This window comes from Poromitra crassiceps, assembly GCF_964638095.1.
Source record: "Poromitra crassiceps genome assembly, chromosome: 19".
Taxonomy (NCBI): domain Eukaryota; kingdom Metazoa; phylum Chordata; class Actinopteri; order Beryciformes; family Melamphaidae; genus Poromitra; species Poromitra crassiceps.
In genome coordinates this window covers 22,654,292-22,665,700 of record NC_139646.1, presented here as the reverse complement: position 1 = coordinate 22,665,700, position 11,409 = coordinate 22,654,292, and positions in this window count along the sequence as shown.

Sequence of the window (11,409 nt, the reverse complement as noted above, 5' to 3'; positions counted from 1 at the left end):
GTGTGACAGGAGGGTTGATCAGGCCAAATTTGATGGTTACGTGGAACTTAGTCTCACAGTGCCAACCGCTGGAAGCTTGATGACGTCGACGGTGGGTCTGACTACGTGAGACTATACGTGGAAGTAGCTCTGTGGAGGTTTGCAGACAGTGACATAGGAAACAAAATGGCCGCATGTGTGGCGTGTGAAGTGATGGACTTGTTGCTGTGTATTCAAAACCACAGGAGCTCAACATGAACTGCGGTTGACCACACATGCAATTGGCATGAACAGGAAATTCTTTATGACTTTAGCAGAACTGATGTGTTGAAAATGTATTGTGACCCTGGGAGACCTATGCTATGCATCACTAATACTGTAAGGTGACCAGATTTCTGAAATTAAAATCGGGGACATTTTTAGTTCTGCAGTCAAGAACACCATAGACAAATTCATGCTCTGATTTGATATTAAAAAAAACTTTGACATTTGGAGATTTCACTAATGAATAACATCTGTAGCATGACATGGTTGGGACAATGGAGGCTGTAGGTATTCTAGTTTCATATGATATAAGTTCTTCACTATAGCTGTAAAAATGAGCCCGCTAGAGCCTCTTAAAGACAGTAATGTCGGCAGCAGATGAGTAGAAAATCGGGGATCATTTCCTTCTGTATTTTGTTCTAGAGATCTGTGATGAGTAGCCTATGTTGGGGGGATCGGTCACCATGTGGGGGAGGTGAGGGAGGGTTGGGGATTTGAGTTGGGACTGGGTTTGTACACACTGTGGGTTTGTACACACTGTGGGATTGTACACACTGTGGGATTGTACACACTGTGGGTTTGTATCATTGATTCTAAAATACTGGGTACCAAACCTCTCCTTTAAAAAATTAGCACAAAAAGGTGTTGACCTAATTTGATGTGTAATATGTTGTTTATATTTGAGATAAAAACAGTGTATATGCAATGATGTTGAACACAGAATTGACCCTCTTCTGGGTCAGGTGCACCTAGTGAGGAGTGATTGTGGAGACCTGGGCAGAGGAAGAGACAGAGAGGAAAAGGGACATAGGACAGGAAACACAAACACACTGACGTAACAATTCATCATTCACTCCTTTAGATCAAACCTGTTGGCAACAGGATGTGCTGTGTGTACGAGTCAGAGTGATCATACTAAAAGCAAAGGTCAAATGTAAAAATGACGGTGTGCGTGCGAGTGAGTGAGTGAGTGTGAGAGAGAGAGAGAGAGAGAGAGAGAGTGAGAGAGAGAGAGTGAGAGAGAGAGAGAGAGAGAGAGAGAGAGAGAGAGAGAGAGAGAGAGAGTTTAGGGTGAGGGTGGAGCTTTAACGGTATAAAAAGGAAGGAAACAGTTGTATTGAGTATTAGCAGGTTAGAGTAGAAACAGAAACAGAGGTTTCTTCAAAGCTAAACAGACTCTGGTTGGACGTACTGGACATTTCCTTCACACTGGATCTTTGATAGTCGTCATGATGATGAGAAACATCTACATTTACTGTTGTCTTCTTCCTGGTGAGTTACTTCTGTCTGTCTCTGCCTCAACCTGCTTTGTGCAGACATTGACAAATAATGAGTTGTATTGAACCATATAATTTGAGTGACACCTGTTCAAAATTCAAATAAAGGATATTTACTTTCAAATTATTTAAAAGTAACTTCGGTCTTCAGTTGATCAAATGATCGTCTATATTGTAGAGATGTTGAATGATGAACTCCAGGTAATAATTGTAAACTGTTTCCTTGATTCCCTCTTGTAGCTCTGAGTGTTGCGGAGATGATGACCGTAACCGGCCATGTTGGTGAAAATGTGACATTCACATGCTCAGGCTGGAACTCCAGATCTTTTTTTGATGTTAAAAATAAAGAAAAGTACCTTTGTCAAGAGCCATGCAAGAGACATGAAGAGAAAGACATCTTAATCAGAGCAGCAGCTGGAGAATCTAAAATTAAGGACAGAATACACTTACATAACAAAGGAAAGGATTTAATTGTCACCTTCATTCAACTCCAAAAGTCAGACTCTAAGAAATACTATTGTGGATTGGTGGAGTTTGGCCGTGATCTATATATAGATGTGAATCTTGAAGTTACAGATGGTAAGTTTACGCTCTTCATTGATAAAATATTTTTCATGTTTCATGTTAAGATATACAGTAAAAATAAATCATGCTACCATCACCTTTTCTTCAACAGGTGATGATCTGCCCAAATAATTGATTGGTACTGTAAATATATTATCTATTGATTTCAGCCATGCTTCCAGGTCCCAAGACAACTCCATTTGATTCAGAAACTACATCCTACCCCGACCTTTCTACAAGCCCTAATCTACCATCAACACAAGGAGCTGGTATGGACCGTGCTCATCTGACTTCTATATTTACTAGCAGTATAACCGTGCAGTGTATTGGGCTGCGCAGCTATTAGCCTAGTTCACATTACACCCAAAGCAGCCATTTCTCTCTCTCTCTCACACACACACACACACACACACACACACACACACACACACACACACACACACACACACACACACACACACACACACACACACACACACACACACACACACAGACTTTGCGTTCTTATTCTGATACCTGTTGGGACACACAATCACTGGCCAAATGTAGTCAGGCATCGCTCACAGAGTTGGCATGCAGCCTCTCCTCTCTCCCAGAGGGTTTTCATAGTCCAGTTAGGTTAGGTTATGTAGGTTAGGTTAGGTTATGTAGGTTAGGTTAGGTTATGTAGGTTAGGTTAGGTTATGTAGGTTAGGTTAGGTTATGTAGGTTAGGTTAGGTTATGTAGGTTAGGTTACCCACATGGGTGGTCTTTATACTTCCTGAAAGATTCAGCGTGATCACACGTGAAATGGCATAGCTGTGCCCGCACAGAGTTTCTGCTCACTCACTCATAGAGACTTTGCATTATAGGATTTGAATGGGTGGTGGAAATGACCCGCCGCTAAAACCTGATACCTGAACAGAGACTAACTTATTGATATTGAAATTCACGTCACTGTATCGTCAAGTTTCATGTTATTCAGAGAGTAATGGTATTCACTGACTTACTGTAAGGTCAAGTTTAAAGAGAGACATATTCAGTGCAGAGAATGTGAGGAGGAAACTGTGGTCAACTGTCTGACAACTATTATAACATTACGTTTTCTTTCTTCCTCTTTTTCTTTCTTTCTTTCTTTCTTTCTTTCTTTCTTCCTCTTTTTCTTTCTTTCTTTCTTTCTTTCTTTCTTTCTTTCTTTCAGGAGGTGTACCATATTTTGTTGCGGTTGCAGTTGTCATGGTAACCTTATTACTGATAGCGGCGCTGATGCTTTACAGGAGGAAGACCAGGAATCCACCAAGTAAGACGTGCGCACGCACACACACACACACACACACACACACACACACACACACACACACACACACACACACACACACACACACACACACACACACACACACACACACACACACACACACACAGACACACACACACACACACACACACACACACACACACACACACACACACACACACACACACACACACACACACACACACACATCATATAATCAGTAAAAGGTCAGTCATGTTATCACATGTTGTCCAATATGTTTTCAGTGATGGTGTCCAGTGCTGGGAGCCCATCTGAAGATGCTGGAGAAGTGAATGATAACTTCATCAGTGCTGGGAGCCCATCTGAAGATGCTGGAGAGGTGAATGATAACTTCATCATGAATGCTCATGTCATTCTGGCCAATAGTCCACTTCTGTTGTTCAGTCTGGAATAATTGTTCAATAATCTTGATGACTAAAAGGCTAAATGTAATCTCATGTGTAAGAAATTACTGTTCAACACTGAGGAAGTTCAGTCACATGACACCACACATCATCTCTAATCCTAATGTTTAAATAAAATAGATATTCCTCTAAATCTGGCTTCAAATGGCCAAAATGTTTCAATAGTTTTGTGATGCACAATATTTCTCTCAACTTTTTTCTTTCAACTTATCTTCTTTCTCTTCCGACCACTCCCTCCTATTTTCAAGGCTAATCCTGAATATGAAGAGATCAGAGGTGAAGGCCAGCAAACTGAGAGGTCACCTGTGATCGTCTGTACGACTGTCTACTCCTCTGTCACCAACACTGAAGGTGACCTGACCAGCGATCTCTATGCCAATGTTTCTGTCCACCAGGCCCCTGATGTCTACTCACTGCTGCAGCTACCTACATCTCCAAAGAAAGATGAGGTTCCAGTCAAGCCGCTGGGTCAATGTGCAGAAAGTAGAGCCACAGATCCCCAAAGTGACTTGTACTCTGTTGTTCAGTTCCCCAGAGGGCAGACTGATCTAGCTGGACAAAGCAACCAAAATGACTGTCTCTATGTCCTTGCTCAGTTTCCAAAGTCAACCTGAAAGTGTCCAACATGATAGAACTAGACTGGACAAAAAGGAAACCTCATTGATAATCATATTTATGACCTTGTATCATATGAGGGTGTGATGTGATGTTAGATAAAACAAAGAAAGAAATTAAATCTAAACTAGAAAGGTGCACTCGGTGGAGTGCAGATCTCCGCCAGGCACCGCTACACCTAACAAGGAAAATAACTAATGTGCACATTTAGAGAGACAAACATCAGTCAACAACATCACGTAATGTGTTATCTTTAATCTGGCAGAAGCTATCAAAGGTGAAACAACACAGATATGATGGTTTAGTGGGACTTTTTGTGAAATAGGCTTCACCCACCAAAATTTGGAAGTTGATTATATGAAAACGGTGTGGAATTTCCCAAAAAAAGAGACAGGTTTTGTGCAGAACAGTCCAGACATGCTGTGTGTTGTGGTTTGGTGAAGATTGGACCAGATTTGTAGGAGTAGCAAAAAAAGTAGTTTTAGACAAAATTCTAAATGGCGGCAATGTGACTTGACCCAAAAGACTGAAATATTACGTTCGCTGCACTCCACATACATAACTGAGTCTGTGCCACTTCACAGCCCTCACTGCTGTTTGGGCAGAACAATTGAATGACTGACAGGTCGTAGCACCAAAGAGAGAGTGGTTCATTTTCAAAAGTCAACAGAATCAGGTTGGGTGGGCCCGCTGATCACTAGTCGTTAAAGTCGTTACTGTTTAGTAGGTTCAGGATTCAGATTTGATCTCTTTTCGTCTCAACGCCTCCTCGGCGCGCATTGAACCCGCCCACAACTCCCATTGACTTCATGCCTGGCAGCTTCAAGCTTCACGTGTCACGCTTGGAAAATAGGACTGAATCCTGAACGATCACTTGAGCAAGGCATGAGCGTGGCTTCAGTGTGACACGCTGGTGGTGTGAACGGCCTCGCCTGTTAACAAGGACGCCTAAATGAAACTTGTGGGTTGAGCTTAGGTTGAGCTTAGGTTGAGCGTTGCTTCGGCGTATAGTGTGAACGGGGGCTAAGACACGCACAGACATACACACACGCCCGTACACATAATCTCCTCCCTGCTTTGCGACAACTCGTCCAAAAGTTGCTTGTAATTGAGAAGCTGTTTGAGTTTTTACTACTGTTTGATATTTTCCTAGAATGAATATCATGGGTTTCCTGTGCTGTATAAATGTAATACTGGACCTCCAAAATGTTTATGTAGGCTATTCATTAAAAGCTTGTTTTTATGCATTGTGCTTTGCTTTATCTTCCTGTATTCAGAAATGTTCAACAACATTACGATGGTATAGATCTCCCATGCTCACAAAACATTTTCATCAGCCATCAATTACAAACTGCTAAACTCATGAAGAATTTCCTCTTCATGTCAATTGCATCTGGTCCACCACAGTTCATGTTGAGCTCCTGTGGTTTTGAATACACAGTAGCAAGTCCATCACTTCATGCTTCACACATGCGGCCATTTTGTTTCCTTCATCACTGCAAACCTCCAAGTAACCGTCCTGTTTGGCCTGATCAAGCATCCTGTCACACACTGCCTTACATTATAATGTTATATCATTTCTCCACTGGCCACGTGCACTTTAACATTAGTGAGAAATATAGTTGTCCTGAATATTTTATCCTACAAAGTAAAACCTGTAATATTTTACACATTACATTAATTTCGTCGATTTTAAAGATACTGGTATAATTTTGTACAGATTTTGAAGGCAAAGTCTGAAAGCAACCAAAAGAATTTGGGCTCTCCTTTGGATTATATTATTGATTATATTACTGATCAGAATCAGCAGAAGCAGAGGAAAAGGTATATGCATACAAGCTAAAACAAACAAGGGCAGTGGGTTGACAGAGGTACATAAAACAAGTAAACTGCTATTTACAGTAGAAATCTTACGCATGCTCGATTTCTATGGTGGAGACTTTCCCCTTAACTTACCCATGTCCTCCTCAGCCAGGACGGATTTATTGCATCACTGATGACACCACAATTGCTTGAGTGACATCACTGATGACATCATAATTGCTCAAGTGACATCACTGATTACATCACTGATGACATCACTTACGTCACAAATCATGACTGACACTGCCCGGACAGACAGACAGAGCCCAATTTTTTCACCAAGAAGAAGATACTGTAATAAGTGTGAGGTATAGTGACCGTTATAAATATGTTTATAAGAAAAGAATTGTATACCTATGTCCAGGAAGTCAGGGGTAGGCAACATTTTTTTTCTCCAGAGGGCCATATTGACATACATCAAATACGTGAAGGGCCACACATTGGAGGGCCCTATTCTCCCACAGGCCTTCGGCGCTAAAACGGGCCTTAAACGCAAAAAAACGTGCCTTGCGCCTGCTTTGGGAAGATATCAATATGGCTTTACGCAAATGCGCTTTAGGCCGAATGGGCGTGGCGCAGTCCCAGAATGGGCCAGAATGGGCGTGTCGGCCTTAAATCTCGGCGTACTGATATCTTCCCACCTGGCGTAAATTTAGCGCTTTGCGCTTTTGAAAACCAGGCCTATTCAGTGCGCCAGTTGCAAGGAGCGCTCTTCTGCCTCTCCCCTGTCACCCTTCTCTGTCTCTCTCTGAAACCAGGCCTATTCAGTGCGCCAGTGCTCTTCTGCCTCTTCTCTGTCACCCTTCTCTCTCTCTCTCTGACTCCCTCGCTTAGACAGGCACAACACACTTCCCATATAGGAAAAATAAGTTGTAAGTTGCCTGGCATGTCCCAGCATGCATTGTGCTTCTCCATTTCGCTACTAAATAGCAACCAAATGAGGCGAAATAGATATAAAAGGTCGATCTAAATTAATGTGTAATGGTAACACAACCTGCAATTGTACACATTTCAATATTGGACCAAATGAAACATCGAAATGAATACACCACCCTATGTGAAACATATATGTCCTCCTGGGCCTATATATATCTCTTGTGGATTTAACGTGATTTAGATAAGTGACAGCGTAACGTGCTTCTACTGTCATGTGCTATACTGTGATAATAGGGCCAATAACTTGGCCCTACTTCACATTTAGTTTTACAATAAAAACACATTTATGCCATGACTTTACATAATGTAGGGTATATTTATGTGCAAGCACATGCAAGCAAAACACTAATGAGGGTTTCAAACTTCCATGATTGGAATTTGGAAACCCTCATTAGTGTTTTGCTTGCACTTGTGTTTACCCTGCCTTTTCGACCCAAAATGGCCGCCGTGAAAAGGGTCTATTGCTCAAGTGCACAAGCTCAGGATGCGGTGCTAGAAATAAGCATGTGATATTTCTTGTACCCATAAAACCTTGCGACCTGCCTGTCTGTAGATACTTCAGTGATGTAGAGGCTACTGCATCTTCATCATACCACATAATGCCTGTAATGACCTGTGTGGATACTATAGCAGGCAACAGTCATGTTCTGTTTCCACAGGCTGCATGTCCAGACAGCATCTATCAAACCCTCAGCCCAGCCACTATGGATCAGGACCAAGTCTACAGCACTCTCCCACCCTCTGACAGAGTCAGCCATGTATGTGTTTCTCTCATTTAGCTACAGAGTTCAATGTACTCTGCATTTCCAAGTTGTGTTCTCTCTCTATTCTCCTTACCTGCTGTAGATAATATTCTCCATTTTCTCAGGATGCAGCTCCAGAGCCCATCTATCAAAATCTGACCCAAGCCACTGTGGAGGAGACCTACAGCACTGTCACAATTAACCTGACATGATGAGACACAACACACACACACACACACACACACACACACACACACACACACACACACACACACACACACACACACACACACACACACACACACACACACACACACACACACACACACACACACACAGTGTTGGTCGATCCTGTCTATATCTTAGGGACATCCACTTTTAAATAGAGGCATATCTAAGGTATGACGGCTACTGGCCTGATGTTATTTTCTTATGTACTGTGCCTTTTCTCTATTTGGTTATATAATATGTGTATATATTTGTATACATGTTTTTTATTAACATCTATTAGATATCATCTATATTATTATATTATGTATTCTCATTGTGCTGTTGTTAGTGGCCATTTTGTTTCCTTTGACACATTACATTGATTGTATTGATTTTAAAGATACTAGTAATTTTTGTACAGATTGTGAAGGCAAAGTAACCTGAAAGCAACCAAAAGAGTTTGGGTTCTCCTGTGGATTATATTATTGGTTATATTATTGATTACAATCTGAAGCATCTAATGATTAGATGATTAGATTGTAATCAGTCAAATGTATTTTGAAAGTAAACCCATCAAGCCTGTGCTTACGTATTTCGATAAGGCTGGCTCTTTTAAGTGAGGTTCTATCAACCTCTGGTTTATCTGAAATCCTGAATCCCAGCTCAGTAACCATGGTAACATATGCCGCAGAACTAGCCTGGCTTATCTCGATATCAACCGGGCTTAATATGAGCCCACTCAGTAACCATGGTAACTTATGCCTCAGAACTAACTCCCTAAAGACAGTTATACGGTGTGTATTTTCACTCTGGCTTCACTCATATGTAAAAAATAAAATAACTCATGAAAAGAATGTCTGACCACTTTCACTGTCTCCAAAATCAATCAAGCTTACATTCACTCCCATTTATTTTGTTGGACCTCACCAGAGTTTTGCATTTAATGAGTTAGCTGATGCAAATAAATGATGTATGATTTAGCAGGTAAACATTGTTTTAGTGATTGTGCCAAGGCTTGCCACCTAATTTTAAGTAGGATACTTAAATATTTCAAATATTTAATATTTTCATATTTTATGTTCTAGTATTTTCTGATAGGCATCTATCTTGCTCCAAATGAAATATCATTATACTCACACCTGACAAAGTGAAGTGTTAGCAGCCATGTTTTCTGGACTCATTCCTGCGACTCTATTCACTCTTGACCCAGCTGGCATTTCAATGTGGATTCAACGGTGAATCAACGTCATGTCCATGGTTGAATCAGCGTTTAATTATATTTCAATTTGGAGAGATGAATCAACGTTGATATCGTACCGTTCTTTCAATGTTTCTTTCTTTTCAACATTAAAGTCTTTCATCAACATTGACTCAACTGTTGAATTATGTTTTTTAGATTTTGAAAGGTGAATCAACGTTGATATCGCAACGTTGTTCCACCGTCTTACTTTTCAATTGTGAAAGCATCTAATGTGGGTGCACATTAAAACACGGGGTCCATGAACCTGTTCCAACTATTTATTGGCAAGTGAAGTAGTGGATGATGGTGGATGTACAAAGGTGTGTGTGTGTGTGTGTGTGTGTGTGTGTGTGTGTGTGTGTGTGTGTGTGTGTGTGTGTGTGTGTGTATTTGAGAAATGTATTTGAGGTACAAATACGTATTTTGTATTTTGAAAATACATGAAAATACATTTTATAAAAACTGATAAAGAGCTGCAACAATTAGTCAATCCATCAATTCATTGCCAAATATTACATTAATTGCCTATTTTGATCATCTTGTTCATCATTTTGAGCCATTTCTGTAAGGAAAATGTCCTAATTGTCTGATTCCAGCTTATCAAATGTGAAATTTTCTGGTTTCCTTAGATGGTAAATCATGTCTTAGTCCTCTGTGACAGTATTCTCCTTTGTGTACTAGGGTTGGCACCATGGACGATGGCATCGACTATCATCGATGGGCCGACCCCCATCGACCTCTGACACTTCTACATCGGACCATCGTGATTATCTGTTCGAATTAAAAATTTGGCAGATTTAATAATAAAAAAGGCTATCTCCACTCAACCGCGACACACAGGGGACGCACAGGCGGCATTAAACAAGCGGCAAAGCGTACCTTATCCCCAGTTCAGAGAAGTGGTAAAGCGGAGAGGAAGATAAGATAAGCAGAAGTCGGTTGTGTTGTGAAAATGTTAAGAAAGAAGAAACTTCACGTTCTTTCCTGTTTGCAACCCAATGTGAGTAATGTTAAGTCTTCAACTGTGAATTCAACTCACCTTTTTCCAGGAACTCTCTCCATTACATACTGTGTAGGCTGCCTGCTGCTGTGTTTCTATCTCTCCTTAACGTAACCTAATGTTAGGTTCAAAACTGAGCCCACACAAATCTAATGTTAGCCGCCAGTAATTCTGCCCCTTTTCTGCCAGCTAGTTAAATTAAACACACACACGTTGTTGGTCACGATCTGTAACGTTAACGTTTGATTGTTTTGCGCCTTTCAATATTGCTGGTAGTGATAGCCTACTGTTTGAATCGCCTGGCTCTGTGCTGTAGTAGTAGCCTATCCAAGCCCGCTTGTCTCTCATGACATGTAGAGCTCAGCTGTCCTGTTGTAAACGTGAACGTACATTGCAGTGGCGCAGCCAAACGGCACCACATGGACTTCATAAATCATTAATTAACCCCATCCCCCGTCAACGACGATGCCAACGTCCATCGCGATGTTTCACTGTGGAACCATCGCAATGGTTATTTAGGTGACATCGCACAACCCTATTGTGTACCCTAACACATTACAGTTCTTTCATTTCAGTTTTAGCTGTTTTTCAGCACAGCAAATTTCTCCCTCACTTCAGCTGTTAATCACCTTCTGTGAGGGCTTTTGACTTACAGGCAGCATTTCTACATGTTAACCTCAAGCTTTGGAACTTTGACCATGTTAGCCCTAGATATCTGACATCATAACAGTATCCCTGGAGATGATGCGCCATGGCTGCAGTTATGGAAATCGCCGGCTCCACGGGCTCCCAAAATCATGACTGACAGACAGACAGACACCGCCCACCCACCTTGGTGCCATCGTGCAAATGTGCGCCATTGGCTCATACTACATCAGAGTTGCTCGAGTGACATCACTGATGACATCACAACTGCCTGAGTAACATCACAGTTGGGCAATCAGTGGCTCGAGTGACATCACTGATGACATCACAATTGATCGAGCGACATCACT